Below are 25,039 nucleotides of genomic sequence, written 5' to 3' on the forward strand. Positions count from 1 at the left end.
TTTAAGCCAAACGTCTTGTTTGACCAGTTGATCAGGGTCGTCTGGTTCTAGATCAGTAGAACTGTGGATCATCTGGTTCTAGATCAGTAGAACTGTGGATCATCTGGTTCTAGATCAGTAGAACTGTGGATCATCTGGTTCTAGATCAGTAGAACTGTGGATCATCTGGTTCTAGATCAGTAGAACTGTGGATCATCTGGTTCTAGATCAGTAGAACTGTGGATCATCTGGTTCTAGATCAGTAGATCTGTGGATCATCTGGTTCTAGATCAGTAGAACTGTGGATCATCTGGTTCTAGATCAGTAGAACTGTGGATCATCTGGTTCTAGATCAGTAGAACTGTGGATCATCTGGTTCTAGATCAGTAGAACTGTGGATCATCTGGTTCTAGATCAGTAGAACTGTGGATCATCTGGTTCTAGATCAGTAGAACTGTGGATCATCTGGTTCTAGATCAGTAGAACTGTGAATCATCTGGTTCTAAATCAGCAGATCTGAGGATCATCTGTAGAACAGTGGAAGTTAATGGAGAGTTTCCTGACGATGTTCCCACAGGAAGCATGGAGAATGTGAACAGTATAGGTTCTCGGACAGAACCCTGTGGAACTCCGTGTTTAACTTTACTATACAGTGCTGGCCAAAAGTATTGACGCCCCTGCAATTCTGTCAGATAATTGAATTGAATTGAAAGTCCTTCATTTGTACTGCATGGGGAAATTGCAGAGCTGCAGCAGCAAAAGAACGAGGAAAGAAAAATATAGGAAAACTGAAAAATACAAAGCCAACCACACAAGAAGAAGCCAAATACAATTTGCATGTGAAAATTAGGACAGATATAATTAAATAAGTAACAGAAATATACTATATACTATAAATGCTCAATTATATATATACTAGATCAGTAGAACTGTGGATCATCTGGTTCTGGATCAATTATTTACATTTATATATATACATAAATACATATATATACATATACTGTATATCATACATATATATAAATATATATATATATATATATATATATATATATATATATATATATATATATATATATGTGTGTGTGTGTGTGTGTGTGTGTGTGTGTGTGTGTGTAAAACAAGATGCAACGCTACTGTCTTACATGGATGTCAAACAAGTGAAACGTAGAAGAAGCAAAGTTGCAAATCCTGCACAACACAAGATGAGAGACATGTCTGAAGTATTCGATCCTGACCAGAGCGCAGGACAGAATCCCAGTCTGCAAAGCTTCGTTTATGAGCCTGTTTTGTGAGTATTTTTATTTTTATTGAAACATAATATTTAACCTACTTTAGGATTCATGCTAGAAATATTGTTAATTTTGTTAGCTTTTGTTAAATTCGTGAGATATTAAAGGCGCTATCCACTATTTTAATTTAACCACGAAGAGAAAAATGCTTTTGACATCATGTACTAGCAAGTCCATGCTACATTTCTGTGAAAAAAAAAAAAATCACACATTGATCAGCGTGTTTTGGATATCTGGCCCCGCACAGCGCTGCCTGAGGATTCAGCGTGACGCCCTCTCTGCTCCAGTCGCAGGGCAGCAGCGGGGGGGCGGAGCCGGGGCGGAGCCAGGCCGTCTGCAGCGTGCACGACACCGGTAAACAGACCAGCGTGGAAGCCGAAGGAGCAACAAGCTCCTTTCTGCATTGAACATGTAGCGACAAGGTAAAATATGGTTTACTGAGACGAAGCGGCCGTTTATTTTGAACAAAAAAGAGTCGAAGTGGCTTCTGCTGTTTCCTCCGGAGGATTGTGCACGAGTATGGGATGTGCATGTAGCGTCGTGCACGCTGAGTGGGAGCAGAGCGAGGGGGAGTGGGAGGGTTTTCTCAATGTGAGGAACCAGTCAGAGAGCTCGGGGGCGGAGCCAACATTTCAACCTGAAGTCAGGGCTCAGAATTGTGCAGAATCACGGAGAGCTCCTTTAATGCTGTTTTTATTCTAGTATGATAAAAAAAACACCTACTTCTACCTACAAATCAGTTTTACTAACTGCTGATTTGTTTTTATGATGAAATTATCTTTGTCACTGCGTCCCCCAATGTTAGTTACTCAAACAATCCCTCAATCTGTAATCAATAAGTCTGTCAAGTTTGTGAATAATAATTTTTTTTTTTTTGCTTGATTTATTTCTGTCTTGATTTGTGTGTACCTACTGTGTGTGAAGGTAAAGGGAGGGTAACTAATATTTTACTTTAGAATTTTGACAATGCTGTGCACTCTTAAACTGTCAGTAATATTGGCTTAATCACATTTTTTATCAGGTTTGCGTAAGATTAGCTGTTTATTCCTTTTTTGTTCCCTTGAAATTAATAAACAGATTACCTTTTTCTGTTTAGACAAGTTTTGTAGTGTGTGATGAAGAGTGATCATTTTATTTTACTGTGTTTCGAGGTGTGAAGAAAGACCGACTCTGTAACATTGCAAAGTACTGGAAAAAGAATGGGGTCCCAATGCCTGAACTTGGTGGAGGACAGAGCAGCTAAGAGAGAGGCCGTGAGGGACCACATAAAGACCTTCACCTGTAGAGCCAGCCACAGAGGAGCACCTGGAAGAAAGTACCTTCCCGTCGATTTGAATGTGAAGAAAATGCATGAACTGTTCCATCATCAAAATGAGGAGCGGATCTCTTATGCATTGTATTACAGCATTTTCATGTATGACTTCAATCTAGCATTTGGACATCCTTCGAAAGATGTGTGCAGTACCTGCATTAAGTTTAGACTGAGACTAAAGGACCCTGAACTTTCTGCTGAAGAAAAGCGTGTGGAATCTGCCTTATTCATGCTACACGGACGTAAAGCCCGCAGATTTTATGACCTTCTATACGCTGTGGGTGATTCTTTCAGTCTCTTTTGACAAGACAACTGTACCAGTATGTGTTTGGTGTTGTGCGCAATCGTGGCCGTGGAGAAAGTCAGAGAAAAGAGGATATTCAACTCTACACATGGCTGGAAAATGAGAACAAGAAAGACAGCAACATGGTAGCATCTGCTTTACAACATTATTTTGGAAATGTTGCTTACAATGAACTCTGTCAATACAAAGAGCTTAGACTTTTCTCAGATTCATGCTATGGACAAAACAAAAATGTTAGTGTGCTGGCAATGCTTTTTGCCCTGAGAAAGCGCAAGTTCAAAGAGTTAAGAATGGAGTATTCCGGAGAGTCACGTGATGCGGTCAGAGTGAGGGGTGCTTTTTCGCCGACCTCCCGTCTCCACCAGATATAATTAACGTTTTTGGGGTGCTTTTGGTTTTACACCGTGTTTCTTACAGTAGATGATCGCTTCTGAACACGTCTGCCTCCGACTCGACCCAAGTGACGCTTGCTAACGCGGCCAGAACTCCCCCAGATTTGGAGAAATTAAAGTCAGCTAGCCTGGAGGCTACAGCTAGCCAGAGTGCGGAACTAGCAGGTGAAGAAGACATCGTCTTTCGCCTCGCACGGGACGTCACGCAGAAAATCGGCGCTTTGATGGAGCTAAAGTTCACAGAACTTCGAGCGACTCCGGAGGGCGTTAACAGTCGCGTTGAAGACGACACCAAGCGCATCACAGGCAGGAGTCACGCATGTCTGAGGTGGAGGACCGCGCCACCTGCCTGTCTTCTAAGTTTGATGCTCTGGAACAAGACGGGAATTCAGTGGTACCTGCCAGCGTCTCATCAGCCGGGGAATACGCTTCCAGATGCGCTTCCCAGCCAGCCTGTGCTTTACGCACAACAGCCGGGAGTACACACTCAAATGCCCACGCAAGGGTTGGGATCTCGTCAAGGACTGGGACAAATAAAACACTAAAGGTACAGCTTCACCTCTCTATTGCTGTCAGGTCGAAGACAAAAATAGCTTTGTTTTTTTTTTTGTTTTTTTGCCTTAAATTTGGAGGACTCATTTAGCATAATTGGTGCTCTGCACATCTCCTTGAACTACTAACAGACGATGATTTTGATAAGTGCGCATGTGAAGTCATTGAAGTTTATTATGGTAATCCATTGTGCTATCAGTTTTTCATTTTTGTTTCTGCTTACTTTACCCCATAGTAAGAAACTGTCCTTGATAACTGTTTTCCAGTGTGATACGTGAATGAATATTAATGGGATGCTTTTTATTTTATTTTTATTTTTTGCTGGTGTGGGACGGGAGGGTGACGGGGGTTGGTCTGGATCTGTTTGGGTTATGTTTGATCTGGATCACTTCCCTGGTTTGGAGACATGCTACTCCTCTGCTTCACTTGCCCAAGTGTGTTCTTGTCATTTTCTTGTTTCAGTAGTTGTAGTCGGTTTCTTTTTTGTTTCTTTGTTCGTGTTCAGTAGGCTCCAGCTATTCAACCTCATTTACAGATGTTTTTTTCAGTTTTTTTAGCTATGACAAATCTGACACAAGTAAATTCTCAAGAAAATGGGAGGTTGCCCTTAGTAACCAATATATTGAAGATGATTGGCGGGAGGCGGTGCACCTTGTACACTCAACTTTTACTTGCAATAGACTTGCAGAAATCCAATACAAATAAAATACTACATAGGCTCCATATAGCTCCTGCTGCCCTCCATAAAATGTCTCAAACCTTTTCTCCCATTTGTGGAAAGTGTGGAGCTGACCTCGGGACTCATTACCACTACTTTTGGGATTGTAATACGATTTCTAAATTTTGGAATAACATAGCTCAGGAACTAAGTGGGATCTTTAAGACAGTAATAAGGAAAGATCCAGGTTTGTTTTTACTAGGATTGCCCTCTAAGGAACTAGCGCTTCCTGCTATTCAATTTAAATTGTTGGATAAGCTGCTGCTTCTTGCTCATAAATGTGTCCTTTTAAAATGGGTCCATGACACTCCACCGACAGTGACATTATGGTATAGAGAAATATTCAGTGTTATGCCTCATGAAAGAATCAGTGCAGTCCTTAAGGGCAACGAAAACCTATTTCTTAAAATTTGGAATCCTGTCCTGGAGTATTTACCCCCAGATCTCAAATGTATTCTGTTGAAAGGACAGCTTCAGTTCGACTGGAAGGAGACCCATCCTGCTGCGATGGAAGGCGTGACTTTCAGGTCCTTCAAGGCCTGATAGATGCCCACATGTGTGGTCTTTACCTCATTTTATTTTTGTGTGCTTACATATAAGGATGTTGGCCTATACCTGTTGGTTTTTGATGGCAACCCCCCCTCTTTAATTTTTTTTTTTTACTTTATTTTATTTATTTATTTTTGTTATTTTAATTTTATTGTTATTTTTGTTGTTTCTCTCAAGTTGTATAGCTGATTACTATTTGCTGTAAATAATTTTGCTTACATCTGTGCATGCCTAGTCTTTATTGTTCTGTGAGCCTCTTGTTTCATTCTGTATGTAATTAAAATAAAAAGGGTTATAAAAAAAAGAAAAAAAATGGAGTATTCCTTTCCTGTCCGTGGTCACAGTTTTATGCCACCCGATCGTGTCTTTGGTCGTCTGGAGCAAGACATAAAAAAGAATGACACTATACTCCTGCCATCTGAGTATATATATCACGAGGTGACATTCCATGTCCCGTTATTGCCATTATGCAAAAACATGGAAATGTTCATGTGTACGGAAAACACTGGCAATGCTATGACTTCAAATTTGCAGCAGCAAAACACTGTACCTCTTCTCGCTCATTTCAAATTAGTGATGCTAAGGTACTGGAAATCAGTGGTGACAGGGTTGACTTTAAGCAGCTTTACAGTGGTGACTTTTGTTACCATAGTCTTTTAAAACGTGGAAAGAAGTGGGAAACTTTCAAACCAGCACGGAGCCCGATGATTAAGTGTGAGAAAGAGGCGAAGAAGAATGATGTCCTGAAACTGCTTGGAGAGCTTGGTGTTGGCGAAACGGTGTGCTCTGTTCATGAGGATGCTTTGGCTGGTGCAGGGGGTGATGTTGGCCTACAGGACTTGGAGGAAAGTAGTGATGATGAGGAATGAAATGGTTTCTTTGATATTTTACTAAACATATCGTCTAACAGCAACTTCCAATGACAAGTATTTTATGAATGTGCATTTAAATAATTCAAGTAACACCTGGGTGGGGAGTCAAGTTGATTCCTTGAATTTGGTGTGATTGAGTTGAGTTCATGACTGTTTGTGTGTGGTTGTATTTTGATTTACTTAAGTGTGCATGGCATTTGACAAGCACATTCATATGTGTTAATAAATCTCACAGGTTAGTGAGAAACTGAAACTGTTAAAATAGTTACAGAGACTGCATGTAATTTAATAAATATATATATATATATATATATATATATATATATATATATATACATATATAAGGGCTGTCAAAAATAACACATTAATTGCGTTAATTAATTTATGTAATTAATCTAAAATTTTTAACGCAGTTTAACGCATGCGCATCATGACAAGCCTCACCTCTACCAGCGGGTGGCGGTAGTGCACCCGCATGGAATGCAAGCTGCCTGCAAGCTGCCAGCAACCGAAGAAGAAGAAGCCTCCCCTCAGCCTCGGCTCTCCATACTTCACATGTACGCGTTTCCGCGTCTGCTTTGGAGTGTCGCGCACCGCCGATGCGCTCGCGCTTTCTCCCACACTGCAATCTGGCTGCTGCGCGGACGTCCGCGGATCGGTCCGCGGACCCCAGCGGACAGAAATTCATGACGATTTTTACGTCACGTGGACCAACGCGCAGCGCACACCCACGCGGACATGTGAAGCTGGACGGGCAGCAGACAGGAGGCAGAGGAGGCCTGGCGTCAACTCATTTATCAAAACAGAAGAAGAAAGCAATATGGAGGGAGATCAGCCGACTGGCCTCATGGATTCTACTTGTTTGATTAAAAAAATGTTGAAGCAGTTTTCTGTTTTCCACACAAAAAGGAACACTGGCTAAGAATGCCCTGTTTCATTGTGCAAGAAAAAAGTGTGGTATCTCTTAATTTTACTTTTCTTGTGGTACTACATTTGTTACAGACCTGAAAATGTAACTCCTGCCAAAAGCCAACGGTAGAGGGACTGCAGAGGAGCGCTGCACACACACACATTATGGTGTGCATGTTTTAGTTTTTTGAATATTTATTTTATTTGGAGCCTTAAATATAAAACACATCACGTGTTAAAAATGAGTGGTGCGGCGTGCAGCGTGCGGAGTGATGCGGCGTGCAGCGCGCGGACCGGTGCAGATGCGGAGTGCAGCGCGCGGAGTGATGCGGCGTGCAGCGCACGGACCGGTGCGGATGTGGAGTGCAGCGCGCGGAGTGGTGTGGGGTGCAGCGCGCGGAGTGGTGCAGCGCGCGGAGTGATTCGGCGTGCAGCGCGCGGAACGGTGCGGATGCAGAGTGCAGCGCGCGGAGTGATGCGGCGTGCAGCGCACGGACCGGTGCAGATGCGGAGTGCAGCGCGCGGAGTGGTGCGGGGTGCAGCGCGCGGAGTGATGCGGCGTGCAGCGCACGGACCGGTGCAGATGCGGAGTGCAGCGCGCGGAGTGGTGCGGGGTGCAGCGCGCGGAGTGATGCGGCGTGCAGCGCACGGACCGGTGCAGGTGCGGAGTGCAGCGCGCGGACCGGTGCGGATGCGGAGTGCAGCGCGCGGAGTGGTGCGGGGTGCAGCGCGCGGAGTGATTCAGCGTGCAGCGCGCGGACCGGTGCGGATGCAGAGTGCAGCGCATGGACCGGTGCGGATGCGGCGTGCAGCGCGCGGACCGGTGCGGTTGCAGCGTGCAGTGCGCGGAGTGATGCGGCGTGCAGCGCGCGGACCGGTGCGGATGCAGCGTGCAGCGCGCGGAGTGATGCGGCGTGCAGCGCGCGGACCGGTGCAGATGCGGAGTGCAGCGCGCGGAGTGATGCGGCGTGCAGCGCACGGACCGGTGCAGATGCGGAGTGCAGCGCGCGGAGTGGTGCGGGGTGCAGCGCGCGGAGTGATGCGGCGTGCAGCGCACGGACCGGTGCAGATGCGGAGTGCAGCGCGCGGACCGGTGCGGATGCGGAGTGCAGCGCGCGGAGTGGTGCGGGGTGCAGCGCGCGGAGTGGTGCAGCGCGCGGAGTGATTCGGCGTGCAGCGTGCGGACCGGTGCGGATGCAGAGTGCAGCGCGCAGACCGGTGCAGATGCGGCGTGCAGCGCGCGGACCGGTGCGGATGCAGAGTGCAGCGCGCGGACCGGTGCAGATGCAGCGTGCAGCGCGCGGAGTGATGCGGCGTGCAGCGCGCGGACCGGTGCAGATGCGGAGTGCAGCGCGCGGAGTGGTGCGGGGTGCAGCGCGCGGAGTGATGCGGCGTGCAGCGCACGGACCGGTGCAGATGCGGAGTGTAGCGCGCGGAGTGGTGCGGGGTGCAGCGCGCGGAGTGATGCGGCGTGCAGCGCACGGACCGGTGCAGATGCGGAGTGCAGCGCGCGGAGTGGTGCGGGGTGCAGCGCGCGGAGTGATGCGGCGTGCAGCGCACGGACCGGTGCAGTTGCGGAGTGCAGCGCGCGGACCGGTGCGGATGCAGAGTGCAGCGCGCGGACCGGTGCGGATGCAGAGTGCAGCGCGCGGACCGGTGCGGATGCGGCGTGCAGCGCGCGGAGTGGTGCGGGGTGCAGCGCGCGGAGTGATGCGGCGTGCAGCGCGCGGACCGGTGCGGATGCGGAGTGCAGCGCGCGGAGTGGTGTTGGGTGCAGCGCGCGGAGTGGTGCAGCGCGCGGAGTGATTCAGCGTGCAGCGCGCGGACCGGTGCGGATGCAGAGTGCAGCGCGCGGACCGGTGCGGATGCAGAGTGCAGCGCGCGGACCGGTGCGGATGCGGCGTGCAGCGCGCGGAGTGATGCGGCGTGCAGCGCGCGGACCGGTGCAGATGCGGAGTGCAGCACGCGGAGTGATGCGGCGTGCAGCGCACAGACCGGTGCAGATGCGGAGTGCAGCGCGCGGAGTGGTGCGGGGTGCAGCGCGCGGAGTGATGCGGCGTGCAGCGCACGGACCGGTGCAGATGCGGAGTGCAGCGCGCGGAGTGGTGCGGGGTGCAGCGCGCGGAGTGATGCGGCGTGCAGCGCACGGACCGGTGCAGATGCGGAGTGCAGCGCGCGGAGTGGTGCGGGGTGCAGCGCACGGACCGGTGCGGATGCGGAGTGCAGCGCGCGGAGTGATGCGGCGTGCAGCGCACGGACCGGTGCAGATGCGGAGTGCAGCGCGCGGAGTGGTGCAGCGCGCGGAGTGATTCAGCGTGCAGCGCGCGGACCGGTGCGGATGCAGAGTGCAGCGCGCGGACCGGTGCGGATGCAGCGTGCAGCGCGCGGAGTGATGCGGCGTGCAGCGCGCGGACCGGTGCAGATGTGGAGTGCAGCGCGCGGAGTGGTGCGGGGTGCAGCGCGTGGAGTGATGCGGCGTGCAGCGCACGGACCGGTGCAGATGCGGGGTGCAGCGCGCGGAGTGGTGCGGGGTGCAGCGCGCGGAGTGATGCGGCACGCGGAGTGATTCGGCGTGCAGCGCGCGGACCGGTGCAGATGCAGAGTGCAGCGCGCGGACCGGTGCGGTTGCGGCGTGCAGCGCGCGGACCGGTGCGGATGCAGCGTGCAGCGCGCGGAGTGATGCGGCGTGCAGCGCGTGGACCGGTGCAGATGCGGAGTGCAGCGCGCGGAGTGGTGCGGGGTGCAGCGCGCGGAGTGATGCGGCGTGCAGCGCACGGACCGGTGCAGATGCGGAGTGCAGCGCGCGGAGTGGTGCGGGGTGCAGCGCGCGGAGTGATGCGGCATGCAGCGCACGGACCGGTGCAGATGCGGAGTGCAGCGCGCGGACCAGTGCGGATGCGGAGTGCAGCGCGCGGAGTGGTGCAGCGTGCGGAGTGATTCGGCGTGCAGCGCGCGGACCGGTGCGGATGCGGCGTGCAGCGCGCAGACTGGTGCAGTGAAGTGCGGAGTGGTGCGGCAACGCGCAGAGCAATGCAGTGACGCGCGCAGCACGTACAAATACACTGCACACACACAGACATTATGTTATGGTGTGCATGTTTTAGTTTTCCATCCATCCATCCATCCATCTTCAACCGCTTATCCAGGCCGGGTCGCGGGGGCAGCAGCCTCAGCAGGGATGCCCAGACTTCCTGTCCCCAGACACTTCCTCCAGCTCCTCTGGGAGGGTCCCAAGGCGTTCCCAGGCCAGCCGAGAGACATAGTCTCTCTCTGTTTTAGTTTTTTGAATATTTATTTTATTTGGAGCCTTTAATAAAAAAAAAAAAAAAATCACATGTTAAATATATATAATCATGTCCTGTTTTTTTTTTTTTTTGTTAATGCAATACAGGAAAAAAGGGCACATTTCAGACATAGTTGGAAATTGCGATTATTTGTGATTAATCATGATTAATTTGTAAGCTGTGATTATTCTGATTAAAAATTTTAATCATTTGACAGCCCTAATATATATATATATATATATACATATATATATATATATATATATATATATATATACACACACACACATGTATATGTATTTGATATAATTCCACACCAAACATAAAAAAGGGTGGACAAAAGTATTGGCACCCTTTGACACATTATGTGATGCTTCTCTAAGTTGTGTAATTAACAGCACCTGTTACTTCCCCGTGGCACATAACAGCTGGTGGCAATAACTAAATCACACCTGCAGCCAGTTCAAATGGATTAAAGTTGACTCAGCCTCTGTCCTGTGTCCATGTGTGAACCACACTGAGCAAGGAGAAAAGAAAGAAGACCAAAGAGCTGTCTGAGGACTTGAGAAGCAAAATTAGGGAGAAGCACGGGCCATCTCAAGGCTCCAAGTCCACCTCCAAAGACCTGAATGTTCCTGTGTCTACAGTGCGCAGTGTCATCAAGAAGGTTAAAGCCCATGGCACTGTGGTTAACCTCCCTAGATGAGGACGAAAAAGAAAAATTGACGAGAGATTTCCACGAAAGATTGTGCGGATGGTGGATAAAGAACCTCGACTAATATCCAAACAATTTGAAGTTGTCCTGCAGTACGAGGTACAACAGTGTCAACCCGTACTATCCGTCGGCGTCTGAATGAAAAGGGACTTTATGGAAGGACACCCAGGAAGACCCACTTCTGACCCACAGACATAAAAAAGCCAGATTGGAGTTTGCCAAAACTCACCTGAAAAAGCCAACAGCGTTTTGGAAGAATGTTCTCTGGTCAGATGAGACAAAAATAGAGCTTTTTGGGAAAAGGCATCGACAAAGAGTTTACAGGAAAGCAAAGGAGGCCTTCAAAGAAAACAACACGGTCCCTACAGTCCAACATGGCGGAGGCTCCCTGATGTTCTGGGGTTGCTTTGCTGCCTCTGGCGCTGGACTGCTGGACCGTGTGCATGGCATGATGAAGTCTGAAGACTAATGTCGGGCCCAGAGTGAGAAAGCTGGGTCTCCCTCCGAGGTCATGGGTCGTCCAGCAGGACGATGACCCAAAACACACTTCAAAAAGCACTCAAAATGGTTTGGGAGAAAGCACTGGAGGCTTCTGAAGTGGCCAGCAAAGAGTCCACACCTGAATGCCATAGAACACCTGTGGAGAGATCTCAGAATGGCAGTTTGGAGAAGGAAGCCTTCAGATCTCGGGGACCTGGAGCAGTTTGCCACAGAAGAATGGTCTAAAATTCCAGTAGAGCTTTGTAAGAAACTGACTGATGGTTACCAGAAGCGGTTGTTCGCAGTTATTTTGTCTAAAGGTTGTGCCACCAAGTATTAGGCTGAGAGTTCCAAAACGTTTGTCTGGCCCATTTTTGGAGTTTTGTGTAAAATGATAATTTATTTGACTATTTTTTTTTTCATTCTCTTTTGTGCTTTTTCATTGTAAGCAAAACAAATGAAGACATTAATACCAAAGCATTTGTGATTGCAATCATTTTCTGGGAGGTATTGAGCATTATCTGACAGAATTGCAGGGGTGTCAATACTATTGGCCAGCACTGTAGGTTCTAGGACAGAACCCTGTGGAACCCATGTTTGACTCTGATCTGAGCTATAGAGTCGTTGTTAACATGAACCAAGCAGAACCTGTCTGCTAAATATGAAGGAAACCAGTTTAATGCAGAACCTTTAATCCCAATAACATGTTCCAGTCTCTGTACCAGGAAAGGGACCAATACAGAGACCAGGACAGGGACCAATACAGAGACCAGGACAGGGACCAATACAGAGACCAGGACAGGGACCAATACAGAGACCAGGACAGGGACCAATAAAGAGACCAGGACAGGGACCAATACAGAGACCAGGACAGGGACCAATAAAGAGACCAGGACAGGGACCAATACAGAGACCAGGACAGGGACCAATAAAGAGACCAGGACAGGGACCAATACAGAGACCAGGATAGGGACCAATAAAGAGACCAGGACAGGGACCAATACAGAGACCAGGATAGGGACCAATACAGAGACCAGGACAGGGACCAATAAAGAGACCAGGATAGGGACCAATACAGAGACCAGGATAGGGACCAGGGCAGAGACCAGGACAGGGACCAGGGCAGAGACCAGGACAGGGACCAGGGCAGAGACCAGGACAGGGACCAATACAGAGACAAGGATAGGGACCAATAAAGAGACCAGGACAGGGACCAATAAAGAGACCAGGATAGGGACCAATACAGAGACCAGGATAGGGACCAGGGCAGAGACCAGGACAGGGACCAGGGCAGAGACCAGGACAGGGACCAATACAGAGACAAGGATAGGGACCAGGACAGAAACCAAAACAGAGACCAGGACAGGGACAAGGATAGAGACCAGTCCTCTATCTGAGGCTGTGAGATGATCATTAGTACCTTTTACCAGAGCTGTCTCTGTACTGTGGTGAGAACTAGAACCTGGTCTCTGGTCTGTGATGAGCACTAGAACCTGGTCTCTGGTCTGTGATGAGCACTAGAACCTGGTCTCTGGTCTGTGATGAGCTCTAGAACCTGGTCTCTGGTCTGTGATGAGCTCTAGAACCTGGTCTCTGGTCTGTGATGAGCTCTAGAACCTGACTGAAAAGAAGGTCATTATTATTCTATAAACGTTCTCACAGCTGACTTCAACAACTTCCTCTATGATTCCAGAAACAAAGGGAAGGTTGGATGTTGGTCTGGAACTTGTTAGAACAAAGGTCACCTCATTCAGGATCTCCTTAATGAGCGTTAAGATTGATTTTCTTTGCTTCAACGAGACTTGGCAACTTCCCGGTGACTTCTCCCAGCTGAATGATGCTACTCCGCCGGGGTTTGTTTACATCAGCAAATCTCACGCTTCGGGTCGCGGAGGAGGTCTCGCAATACGACACCGCGAGAAGCAGAAGGTCCTTCCAGTCTCTCTGACTGCTCTGTCATCGCCGGAATGCCTCGCCTGTCAGATCTCCGGCCTCACTCCAATCGTTGCCACCGTCTACCGTCCCCCCAGGCTTCACACCGATTTTTAGGGACCGAGCCCAGCCACCATGCCCGGAGGGCAAGGTCTCTATTGTAATTCCTCTGTTTCTTCTTAGATATTATTCTTACGCGTCCCACCTCTTTGACACCAAATTTGACCCCCTAAACATGCACGAAAACTCACCAAATTTGGCACGCACATCATGACCGGCGAAAAATTTTATAAAATGGAAAAAATAACCCAATCTCCTCTCTAGCGCCACCTAGAAACAGTAAAATAGGCGCCGTGGCCCGTAGGAATGTCGCAGAGAGATCAAACCAACGTTGACGCGTTCGTCTCATCGAGATCTAAAATTCACACACTGACACCCCAGGCCTAAATCCAACAGGAAGTCCGGGATTTCCCTTTCAATGTAAAATTTTGCTCAAAATCACTCCTCACAAAGAAATGATCTCCTCCGAGACCGTTAGTCGTACAGACACCAGACTAACGTGTCATGATAGAGGAGAAGTTTCTCTACAAAACTTATGAACTTTGTCAAAAGTCTCACGGTGTGGATTTTATTAGCGTTCAAAGTTGGAAGTCTGAAATCCTGCCTTGCTCCGGCCCTCATCCGTTATAATGGGGGGGGGAAGTCGCCTTTTTTTAGCACCTCGAACAAGTGGCGACTGCGGCTAAACCGTGACTCCTATCAACAAACCGAGCACACGTAAAGCATCAGCAGGTCCTCCCGAACAAGATGATGTAACATAAGTGAGGAAAATATCATGATATATGTTCGTTTTCACAGGTATGAAAAGGTGTGCGCTCTGCATTTTTTTTGCTCTCCGTTATAATGGAGCCGGATGGGGAAAAATCTTGCGCTTCTCACAAGCTGAGGCCTCTACGGTCCAAACTAAAAGTCTGACTGCTCTGAAAGCCTCACCAACTGAAAGACAACTAAATTTCCTATCAAATGTGATGATTTTTGTTCAGCTTTTTGTTCAGCTCAGGGCATTCACACTGGACCTCTCTCGTCCAGACATCCACAACATCGACCCTCTTCCTCAGTTCAAATCCAGACTCTAAACTCATCAATCTGCCCATCAGCTGTAACTTCACTCTTTCTTTTTAATTCTTGTGTTACATGGTCTGTTGTTTCCTTTTGTATTTTGTTTTCAATTTATTGGAAAGTGTCCTTGAGTGTTTAGAAAGGCGCTGTGAAATTAAATGTATATTATCATTATTATTGACATCTGGATCAAGGGGGGACTTTTTAACAAGAGGTTTAATAACAGAACCTGGTACTAAAGAGAGGTTGATCTGGTCTAATATTGATCACTGATCAGGGGAAAATGTCTTTAAACAGTCTAGTTGGACCGGATCAGTAGACCAGTTCTAGGTTTAGATGAAGAACTCAGAGTCCTACAGGATGGAGCTGGATCGTTGTGAGTCCGGTTCTCCTGACAGATCTGAGGATGTGATTGGTCGGTCTGTCTCCACTTTGGGCAGAGTGCTTTCAGTTTGATCTCTAATAGTTATAATGTGGTTAAAGAAGGTTCTAGATCCTTTCTGCTTCAGGTTAAAGGATCTGAGGTTCCAGAGCTGGACTTCCTGTCAGCCTGGCTGGAGAGCTACAGAGAACCCTGGACTGGTTCTGCTGGTCTTCAGCTCCAGGTTTTAGGTTAACAGACTTCCTGTCCAGGAAACATTTCTAGCTGAGTTAAGACTCCATCTGCTCTCTGGTTCTCCTGCTGGGGTCTTTAAGGTTCTCAGCTGCTGGTTCCACCATGGAGCCGTTCTCTCTCTGGTTCTCCTGCTGGGGTCTTTAAGGTTCTCAGCTGCTGGTTCCACCGTGGAGCCGTTCTCTCTCTGGTTCTCCTGCTGGGGTCTTTAAGGTTCTCAGCTGCTGGTTCCACCATGGAGCCGTTCTCTCTCTGGTTCTCCTGCTGGGGTCTTTAAGGTTCTCAGCTGCTGGTTCCACCGTGGAGCCGTTCTCTCTCTGGTTCTCCTGCTGGGGTCTTTAAGGTTCTCAGCTGCTGGTTCCACCGTGGAGCCGTTCTCCTCTCAGCTGTTTTATCTTCAGAGGATCAGTAGAATCAGGTGAGGCTGCTGCTCCGTCTACAGCTAAATCAGACTGAGTGGGGCTAATGCTAATGCTAATGCTAATGCTAGAACAGCTGCTGTCCACTGGGTCCACAGATGGAATGAAGTTAATCTTCATAGATCAGGTCCTTGAATTTGGTCTCAGTGTCCTCTGAAAGACGTCTCTTGGATTTAAAGACACTTAATGTGAACTCAGACAGGACAGGGTTCTGGATCAGACAGGACAGGTTCTGGATCAGACAGGACAGGGTTCTGGATCAGACAGGACGGGTTCTGGATCAGACAGGACAGGGTTCTGGATCAGACAGGACGGGTTCTGGATCAGACAGGACGGGTTCTGGATCAGACAGGACGGGTTCTGGATCAGACAGGACGGGTTCTGGATCAGACAGGACAGGTTCTGGATCAGACAGGACAGGGTTCTGGATCAGACAGGGTTCTGGATCAGACAGGACGGGTTCTGGATCAGACAGGACGGGTTCTGGATCAGACAGGACGGGTTCTGGATCAGACAGGACGGGTTCTGGATCAGACAGGACAGGTTCTGGATCAGACAGGACGGGTTCTGGATCAGACAGGACGGGGTTCTGGATCAGACAGGACGGGGCTGTGGGGAAAAACCATATACTGTACCGGAAGTGTCAAAAACTTGCACTATCACAGTGTCCACCAGGGGGGGCTCCAAAAAGGCTGTGACTCCATAGACTCCAGTTCAAAATGAAACCTCAATAAAACTGACTGGCGGGGTTCCTACAGCTCAGGGTGTTTTTTCACTGCATTTCGTTGTCTGGAAGAGAAATCAGCTGATCCATCCGAAAATATATTAGTTTAGAATTTTATATAGAGCGTTAAAGTTTTTGTAAGGAGGGGGCGTGGCTACTTGATTGCTCAGGTCTGCTCTGGAACGATTCACAGATCCTTCCAGCAGCTTTCAGGTTGACATTAAGGAGCCGACATTAACATTAAGTTATCCTATAATTGTTAGTTTTCACAGTTACTCAGATTTTTGGCTAGTTTTAATTCATTGTTGATTTATTGTGACCATGACTGCCGCCGGCGGCCGGGGGGAAACAGTACAAAGGGCCAGGTAGCTAGCACCGCTAGCCTGGACAAAACACCACGAAGGGCCGGGGAGCTAGCACCGCTAGCCTGGACAAAACACCACGAGGGGCCGGGGAGCTAGCACCGCTAGCCTGGACAAAACACCACGAAGGGCCGGGAAGCGAGCATCGCTAGCCTGGACAAAACACCGCGAACAGTCGGGGAGAAAGCGCCACTCCTGGGAATAAAACACCACGAAGGGCCGGGAAGCGAGCATCGCTAGCCGAGACACAACACCACGAGGGGCCGGGGAGCTAGCACCGTTAGCCTGGACAAAACACCGCGAACAGCCGGGGAGAAAGCGCCACTCCTGGGAATAAAACACCACGACCAGCCGGGAGCTAACGCCGCTAGCCGGGACAAAACACCATGAACGGCCAGCGAGAAAGCGTCGCTGCCCAGGACAAAACGAGCGGCCGGGGGAAGCACCGTTAGCCTGGCTGGCCGTGCCGGCCGGCTGGGGACAGAGCGCCACTTGCGGCCGCTGGCAGCGCCGAGCGGCGGCCCGGCGGCGCTTCCCTCCAGGAACCCTCCAGCCCGTGAATCCCCGAAGAGAACCGAGATACTGCTAGCTGCGACACGGTGCGGCGGCGGATGTTCCGGTGTTGCTTGGAGACCTGGTCAGATGCATGAACACTGCAAACGGTATCTTTATAAAGCATAAAGTCGGCTTTCACTGTTTTGCAGACGACATCCAGGTTTATTTACCCGTTACTGCCAGTGACTGTCTGCAGTAAAAGCACTGCAGGACTGTCTCAGTGATGTTCAGACATGGATGAGAGCAAATTTCCTGAACCTAAATAAGGATAAAACTGAGATTTTGGTGTTCAGTCCTGCAAGGACATGACAGGGGTATTGGTCCTCTGTCCTCCTTCTGCCAGCCTTTTGTGAAAAACTTGGGGGTGATGGTGGACCCTTTGTTTAAAGGTGCATTAAGGAGTTTTTCAACTTTAAAAAATACTTATTTTCCACCATAAATATGTTACAAATATTCAATGATGTGTAGAATGTGCCCTGACATATTCATTGTAAGCACAGCTAACAGCGCTAAATTGTCACTTGAAAGTTGCAGTGCCGGTCCGGCTCCAGAATTTTTTTGGGGAGAATTTGAGATGATGTGACGTAATGCGCCTCCCGCTGGCCTGATATCCTTAAGTTTCGTTTTGTCCGCCATTACTCCGCCAGATGCTTAGCGAGCAGCAACTGAGCAGTACTGAGGGTGGATCTTCCAGAAAGTAAGAACAGACCGGCTTCCAGCACTGCCACAGCTCCAGCACAGACCCCACCAGGCAAAACAAACTGAAATTTTACTTGAGCGCTGCTAAAAGAGCGAGGAAGGAGTTCCCCTCTTCCGTGCACGTACAGCACCCAAGCCACAGACACAAGTGTTTCACTAAACTGCAGTTACGCCCAAGGCCTGCAGGGGCCGTTGTTTCATATAAAACGTGCAAACTCCTTAATGCACCTTTAAATTTGACAAACACGTTAGTTCTGTCATCAAGGCCAACTTTATCCATTTGAGGACTCTGGCCAAAATGAAATCTTATCTTCCTCTGGCTGACTTTGAAAGAGTGATTCATGCTTGTATAACTTCTCGTTTGGATTATTGTAATGCTTTGTATGTTGGGCTGGACCAGGGCCGGACCGGGGCTGGACCGGGGCCGGACCAGGGCCGGACCGGGGCTAGACCAGGGCCGGACCAGGGCTAGACCAGGGCCGGACCAGGGCTGGACCAGGGCCGGACCAGGGCTGGACCAGGGCCGGACCAGGGCTGGACCAGGGCCGGACCGGGGCTGGACCGGGGCCGGACCAGGGCCGGACTGGGGCTAGACCAGGGCCGGACCAGGGCTGGACCAGGGCCAGACCAGGGCTGGACCGGAGCTGGACCAGGGCCAGACCAGGGCTGGACCGGGGCTGGACCGGGGTGCCCTGCAGCGCCTGCAGAGCGTTCAGAATGCTGCAGCCCGTCTCCTGACTAAAACACAGCAACGGGAGCTCCTCCCCCTGTGCTGAGCTCCTCCCCCTGTGCTGAGCTCCTCCCCCTGTGCTGAGCTCTCTACACCGGCTGCCTGTCTGCTCTCCAGTGGAATTTAAAATCTGACCGATCACTCTTAAGTGTTTCACTCTTTGGGCCCTTCATACCTGAGTGACCTGCTGCAGCCCGACACGCCGACCAGAGACCTGAGGTCAGCTGACCGCTCCGGTTGGTTGTCCCTAAAGCCAGGCTCAAAACCAGAGGTGACAGAGCCTTCTGGGTAGCTGCCCCCCCCCCCCCCCCCCCCTCTGGAACAGCCCCCCCTGGATGTCAGGTCCTCTCAGTCTGTGGGACAGTTCAAGTCCAGACTGAAAACACACCTTTTCTCACAGGCTTTTCATCGCTAGCTGGACTGGACTATATCTTGATGTCTTATTTGTCTTATTTGGGTTTTATAAATATGTTTAGGTGGGCCTTTTTTATTTCCATCTATTTATTCTATTTTATCTCTTTCTTTTTTAATTGTGTATTTCTGAAAAGCCCCCCCCTGACCTGCCACCTTAAAGTGGTGGGGGAGTTTGAGTGCCCACGTGATCCCAGGAGCTATTTTGTCCGGGGCTTTATGCCCCTGGCAGGGTCTCCCATGACAAACAGGTCCTGGGTGAGGGGCCAGACCAAGGGCAGGTCAATAGCCCTTATGAATATATTACAATCGAGGCCCGTGACGTCGCCCGGTATGGCGCAGCCGGGGCCCCACCCTGGAGCCAGGCCTGGGGTTGGGGCTCGCAAGCGAGCGCCTGGTGGCCGGGCCTTTGCCCACGGGGCCCGGCCGGGCTCAGCCCGAAGGGGCGACGTGGGCCGACCCTCCGGTGGACCCACCACCCGCCGAGGGAATCGTAGGGGCTGGGTGCAATGTGGATTGGGTGGCAGCCGATGGCAGGGTGCCCGGCGACCCGATCCTCAGACACAGAGACTAGCTCTAGGGACATGGAATGTCACCTCGTTGGGGGGGAAGGAGCCCGAGCTTGTAAGGGAGGTTGAGAGATACCGGCTAGATATAGTCGGGCTCACCTCCACACATAGCCTGGGCTCTGGAACCCAACCTCTCGAGAAGGGCTGGACTCTCCACTTTTCTGGCGTTGCCCGCGGTGAGAGGCGGCGGGCTGGTGTGGGTTTGCTTATAGCCCCGCAGCTCAGCCGCCATGTGTTGGAGTTCACCCCAGTGAACGAGAGGGTTGCATCCCTGCGCCTTCGGGTCGGGGATAGGTGCCTCACTGTTGTTTCGGCTTATGGGCCGAACGGCAGTGCAGAGTACCCGGCCTTCTTGGAGTCCCTGGGAGGGGTGCTGGACAGTGCTCCGACTGGAGACTCCATTGTTCTACTGGGGGACTTCAATGCCCACGTGGGCAGCGACAGTGAGACCTGGAAGGGGGTGATTGGATCGCATGGCCTCTCTGATCTGAACCCGAGTGGTGTTCTGTTATTGGACTTCTGTGCTAGTCACAGTTTGTCCATAACGAACACCATGTTCGAGCACAGGGGTGTCCATAAGTGCACTTGGCACCAGGACACCCTAGGGCGGAGGTCGATGATCGACTTTGTTGTCGTGTCATCTGACCTCTGACCTCGTGTTTTGGACACTCGGGTGAAGAGAGGAGCAGAGCTGTCGACCGATCACCACCTGGTGGTGAGTTGGATTCGCTGGCGGAGGAGAAAACCGGACAGACTTGGCAGACCCAAACGTATTGTGAGGGTCTGTTGGGAACGTCTGGTGGAACCCTCTGTCAGCAGGGTTTTCAACTCTCACCTCCGGGAGAGCTTCTCTCATGTCCCGAGGGAGGTTGGAGACATTGAGTCCGAGTGGACCATGTTCTCCACCTCCATTGTCGAAGCAGCTGCTCGGAGCTGTGGTCGTAAGGTCTCCGCTGCCTGTCGTGGCGGCAACCCCCGAACCCGGTGGTGGACACCGGAAGTAAGGGCTGCCGTCAAGCTGAAGAAGGAGTCCTATCGAGCCTTGCTGGCTCATGGGACTCCCGAAGCAGCTGACGGGTACCGGCAGGCCAAGCGAACTGCAGCCCGAGCAGTTGTGGAGGCAAAAACTCGGGTCTGGGAGGAGTTCGGGGAGGCCATGGAGGAGGACTATCGGTCAGCCTCGAAGAAATTCTGGCAAACCGTCCGGCGCCTCAGGAGGGGAAAGCAGGTCTCCGCCAACACTGTTTACAGTGAAGGTGGGGAGTTGCTGACCTCAACTGGGGATATCACAGGACGGTGGAAGGAATACTTCGAGGACCTCCTCAATCCCGTCGCCACGTCTTCCGTGGAGGAAGCAGAGGCTGAGGTCTCAGAGGTGGACTCGTCCATCACCCAAGCTGAAGTCACCGAGGTGGTTGGTAAGCTCCTCGGTGGCAAGGCACCGGGGGTGGACGAGATTCGCCCTGAGTACCTCAAGTCTCTGGATGTGCAGGGACTGTCTTGGTTGACACGTCTCTGCAACATCGCGTGGCGGTCGGGGACGGTGCCTCTGGATTGGCAGACCGGGGTGGTGGTCCCCCTGTTTAAAAAGGGGGACCGGAGGGTGTGCTCCAACTATAGGGGAATCACACTCCTCAGCCTCCCCGGAAAGTCTATTCCAGGGTACTGGAGAGGAGGATCCGACCGATAGTCGAACCTCGGATTCAGGAGGAACAATGCGGTTTTCGTCCTGGTCGTGGAACAGTGGACCAGCTCTATACCCTCCATAGGGTGCTCGAGGGTTCGTGGGAGTTTGCCCAACCAGTCCACATGTGTTTTGTGGATTTGGAGAAGGCATTCGACCGCGTCCCTCGTGGTGTCTTGTGGGGGGTGCTCCGGGAATACGGAGTCCGGGGCCCCTTGTTAAGGGCCGTCCGGTCTTTGTATGACCGGAGTAGGAGTCTGGTCCACATTGCCGGCAGTAAGTCGGACCTGTTCCCGGTGCATGTTGGACTCCGGCAGGGCTGCCCTTTGTCACCGGTTCTGTTCATCATTTTTATGGACAGAATTTCTAGGTGCAGCCAGGGGTCGGAGGGGGTCCGGTTCGGGGACCACAGGATTTCATCTCTGCTTTTTGCAGATGATGTTGTCCTGTTGGCTTCATCGAACCCGGACCTACAGCATGCACTGGGGCGGTTCGCAGCCGAGTGTGAAGCGACAGGAATGAGGATCAGCACCTCCAAATCCGAGGCCATGGTCCTCGACCGGAACAAGGTGGCTTGCCCTCTCCAGGTAGGTGGAGAGACCCTAGCCCAGGTGGAGGAGTTTAAGTATCTTGGGATCTTGTTCACGAGTGGGGGACGGATGGAGCGTGAGATTGACAGGCGGATCGGTGCAGCGTCTGCAGTGATGCGGTCGTTGTATCGGTCCGTTGTGGTGAAGAGGGAGCTGAGCCGAAAGGCGAAGCTCTCGATTTACCGGTCAATCTACGTTCCCACCCTCACCTATGGTCATGAGCTTTGGGTCATGACCGAAAGGACAAGATCCCGGATACAAGCGGCCGAAATGAGCTTCCTCCGTAGGGTGGCTGGGCGCTCCCTTACAGATAGGGTGAGGAGCTCAGTCACCAGGGAGGAGCTCAGAGTAGAGCCGCTTCTCCTCCACATCGAGAGGGACCAGCTGAGGTGGCTCGGACATCTGTTCAGGATGCCTCCTGGACGCCTCCCTGGGGAGGTTTTCCGGGCATGTCCCACCGGGAGGAGACCCCGGGGAAGACCCAGGACACGCTGGAGAGACTATGTCTCTCGGCTGGCCTGGGAACGCCTTGGGATCCTCCCGGAAGAGCTGGAGGAAGTGTCTGGGGACAGGAAGTCTGGGCATCCCTGCTGAGACTGCTGCCCCCGCGACCCGGCCCCGGATAAGCGGCTGAAGATGGATGGATGGATGGATGGATGGATGAAAAGCACTCAAGTTGTGTTTTAAATGTGCGATATAAATAAAATTGAATTGAATTGAATTATGGAGAAGTACATGATCTGAAATGATCTGAAATGCCATGGAAGCAGTTCACAGCAGAACATCACATGATCACAACGCCACAGTCCTGGGCTCTCAGTCAGCCCCGCCCCTTGTCGCTCTCTGGCCCCGCCCCCTCGTGTCTTTTTTTCGACTCTGGTTCCAAAATTCCAACATGTCAGCCTCCGAGGAGCCTCATTTGATGATGATAGAAAGAAACGGGTGACGTCCCGAATGTTACCCACTTGGGAAAAACTGCTAATTGATCAGTGTCAATAACAAGGGAGAAGAAAATGGAGGGTGTGACTGAAAGCAACCTTGTGCAGCGCCCACACCTTCATCTTCGGCTCTGATTCGCCAAAAGTTAAGCGACAGCAGTCACGGCTTAGGCATGCAGATGAGAGCAGGAGTGTGACAGGATCCCGGACTCAAACTTTGACGGCTAACAAATTCCTATCGGAGTGACTCCATTTCAAGCTGTTCTGCACTTTTTTCAGCAGATTCTCCTCCGTCATATGGTGGTGTTTCAAAGACGGGTCACCTTTGGAGGAAAAGGAAAACTGCAGCCATATTGCTGGATTTCGGTCAGGGGTGTCAGCACGAGATGTTTAGGTCTTGATGAGAAAGACCTTCTGTTGTCCACCAGGACAGAGACAGTCCTGTCCACGGCAGAGGAGAGACAGACGGTGGACAGGAGGACTATTCTTCCTCTCTCGGGTTGTCAGTGAGTCAGTCAGTTGATTGGTTAGTCAGTCAGTTCGGCCCATTTTACAGTGGCTGTGGAGGTGATCCGGAGTGGATCCAGAGTGGATCTGCAGTCGATCTGGAAGGGATCCGGAGTGGATCCATCCCGTAAGTCTCCCCTCTGGAAGGAGGTTCCGGTTCACCAGGACCAGAACCTCACGACACAAAAACAGTTTCTTCTCCTCTGCCACTGCTCTCATGAACAAGACCTCGGCCCCCCACTGACCCCCCCACTGGCCCCGCCCCACAACCTCTCTCAACAAGACCTCGGCCCCCCACTGACCCCCCCACTGGCCCCGCCCCACAACCTCTCTCAACAAGACCTCGGCCCCCCACTGACCCCCCCACTGGCCCCGCCCCACAACCTCTCTCAACAAGACCTCGGCCCCCCACTGACCCCCCACTGGCCCCGCCCCACAACCTCTCTCAACAAGACCTCGGCCCCCCACTGACCCCCCACTGGCCCCGCCCCACAACCTCTCTCAACAAGACCTCGGCCCCCCACTGACCCCCCACTGGCCCCGCCCCACACACTCTCTCAACAAGACGGACGGAGAGAGAGATGACAGACGGGTAAAGTCACGGCCGACTGGACGCCAGTCCTCTGAATGAAAGGTGGGGAAGGCTCAGCGCCGCTGCACATCTGCACATCTGCACATCTGGTCTGCAGGGATTAAAGCAAAAAAATATTTTTGACTGAAATTTTTTTTTCTCCAGGCCAGTTCATATTCCCCCGCCATATGCTGCACTACACATTAAGAATGACACCTTTTTCACACAATAGTTTCCCAAAGATTTCAAGAAAAAAGGTGAAATGCTGTATTAGTCCCTCGGTTTCTCTAATACAGCATTTAAGTTGTTTTGAGATGTTTATTTATTGTTGCTGTTTGCTTTTAACTTAAATGTTTTGTTCTATTCAATTAAACTGATGCTTTTTGCAGGGCTTGACTCAGTTTGTAATGCAGTCAAACAAGTACCCATCTACAAAGCTTTCCTGTTCAGGTTTTATTCCTTTAGGAACAGGACAGAACAATTATAAATAGGACAATTAACAAAAGTGCAATAGTGACAGAACGAAACACAAGTTTGAATTATTTGTTATGTTTTTTGGAGGTAAAACCAAATAATTCAAGCACACTCGATGTCCGTTTCTGGGTTTTCTTTGGTGTTGCTGTGACTCCAGCTGAAGAGGAAGTTTTGGAGGGTCTCGGAGTTGTGACTCCAGCAGAGGAGGAGGCCGAGGAGGAGACTCGGGAGGCTCCTGGTGCTCTGCCTCCAGCAGAGGATGGATCTCGGTGTGTTTCCACCAGACGCGACGCGAAGTTTTCGTGCGATGAGATTACATACAAAGTCAATGTAATGACGCGATTGTCGCTCAATCTTGAGTGGCAGGCGGCAGACGGCGAGCGATGAGGTGGCAGGCGGCCGACAGCGAGCGTTTCCAGCGAAAAATCCGCGCGCCCGTCTACTTGCACTGCCAGTCGGCCCCGCACACCGCTCACCCCCCGAATCCCGCCGCTTCCCGCTCCACGCTCGTCGCTCGAGTTGAAATAACTGAACTTTGCAAGCGAATTGGCGCCAGGACAGCCTGTCAGCGTGGAGCTCTTCACGGACGTGCTGACGTAGGGCAGCAGGGCTCCGACCACCAGAACAGTTGGCATGATGCCAAAGCGAGTGGCGAGTGGCGAGCTGCGATGCGCGATCTCACTTGTTCACCGCTTCTGGTGGAAACGGCATCAGCCTGAAGCAGCGCTGGAACCGGCCGTCCGGGCAGCTCCTGCAGACGGTGGAACTCACCGAGCTCAGACCG

At 51.1% G+C, this 25,039-nt stretch overlaps 1 protein-coding gene across 3 annotated transcripts in view; it reads right to left on the minus strand.

The window, feature by feature from the left end:
- l3mbtl4 (L3MBTL histone methyl-lysine binding protein 4) overlaps nt 1-25,039 on the minus strand; it is a 67,936-nt gene that overhangs the window by 8,571 nt on the left and 34,326 nt on the right. The window lies entirely within an intron of this gene.

This window comes from Salarias fasciatus, unplaced genomic scaffold (assembly GCF_902148845.1).
Source record: "Salarias fasciatus unplaced genomic scaffold, fSalaFa1.1, whole genome shotgun sequence".
Classification (NCBI taxonomy): Eukaryota; Metazoa; Chordata; class Actinopteri; order Blenniiformes; family Blenniidae; genus Salarias; species Salarias fasciatus.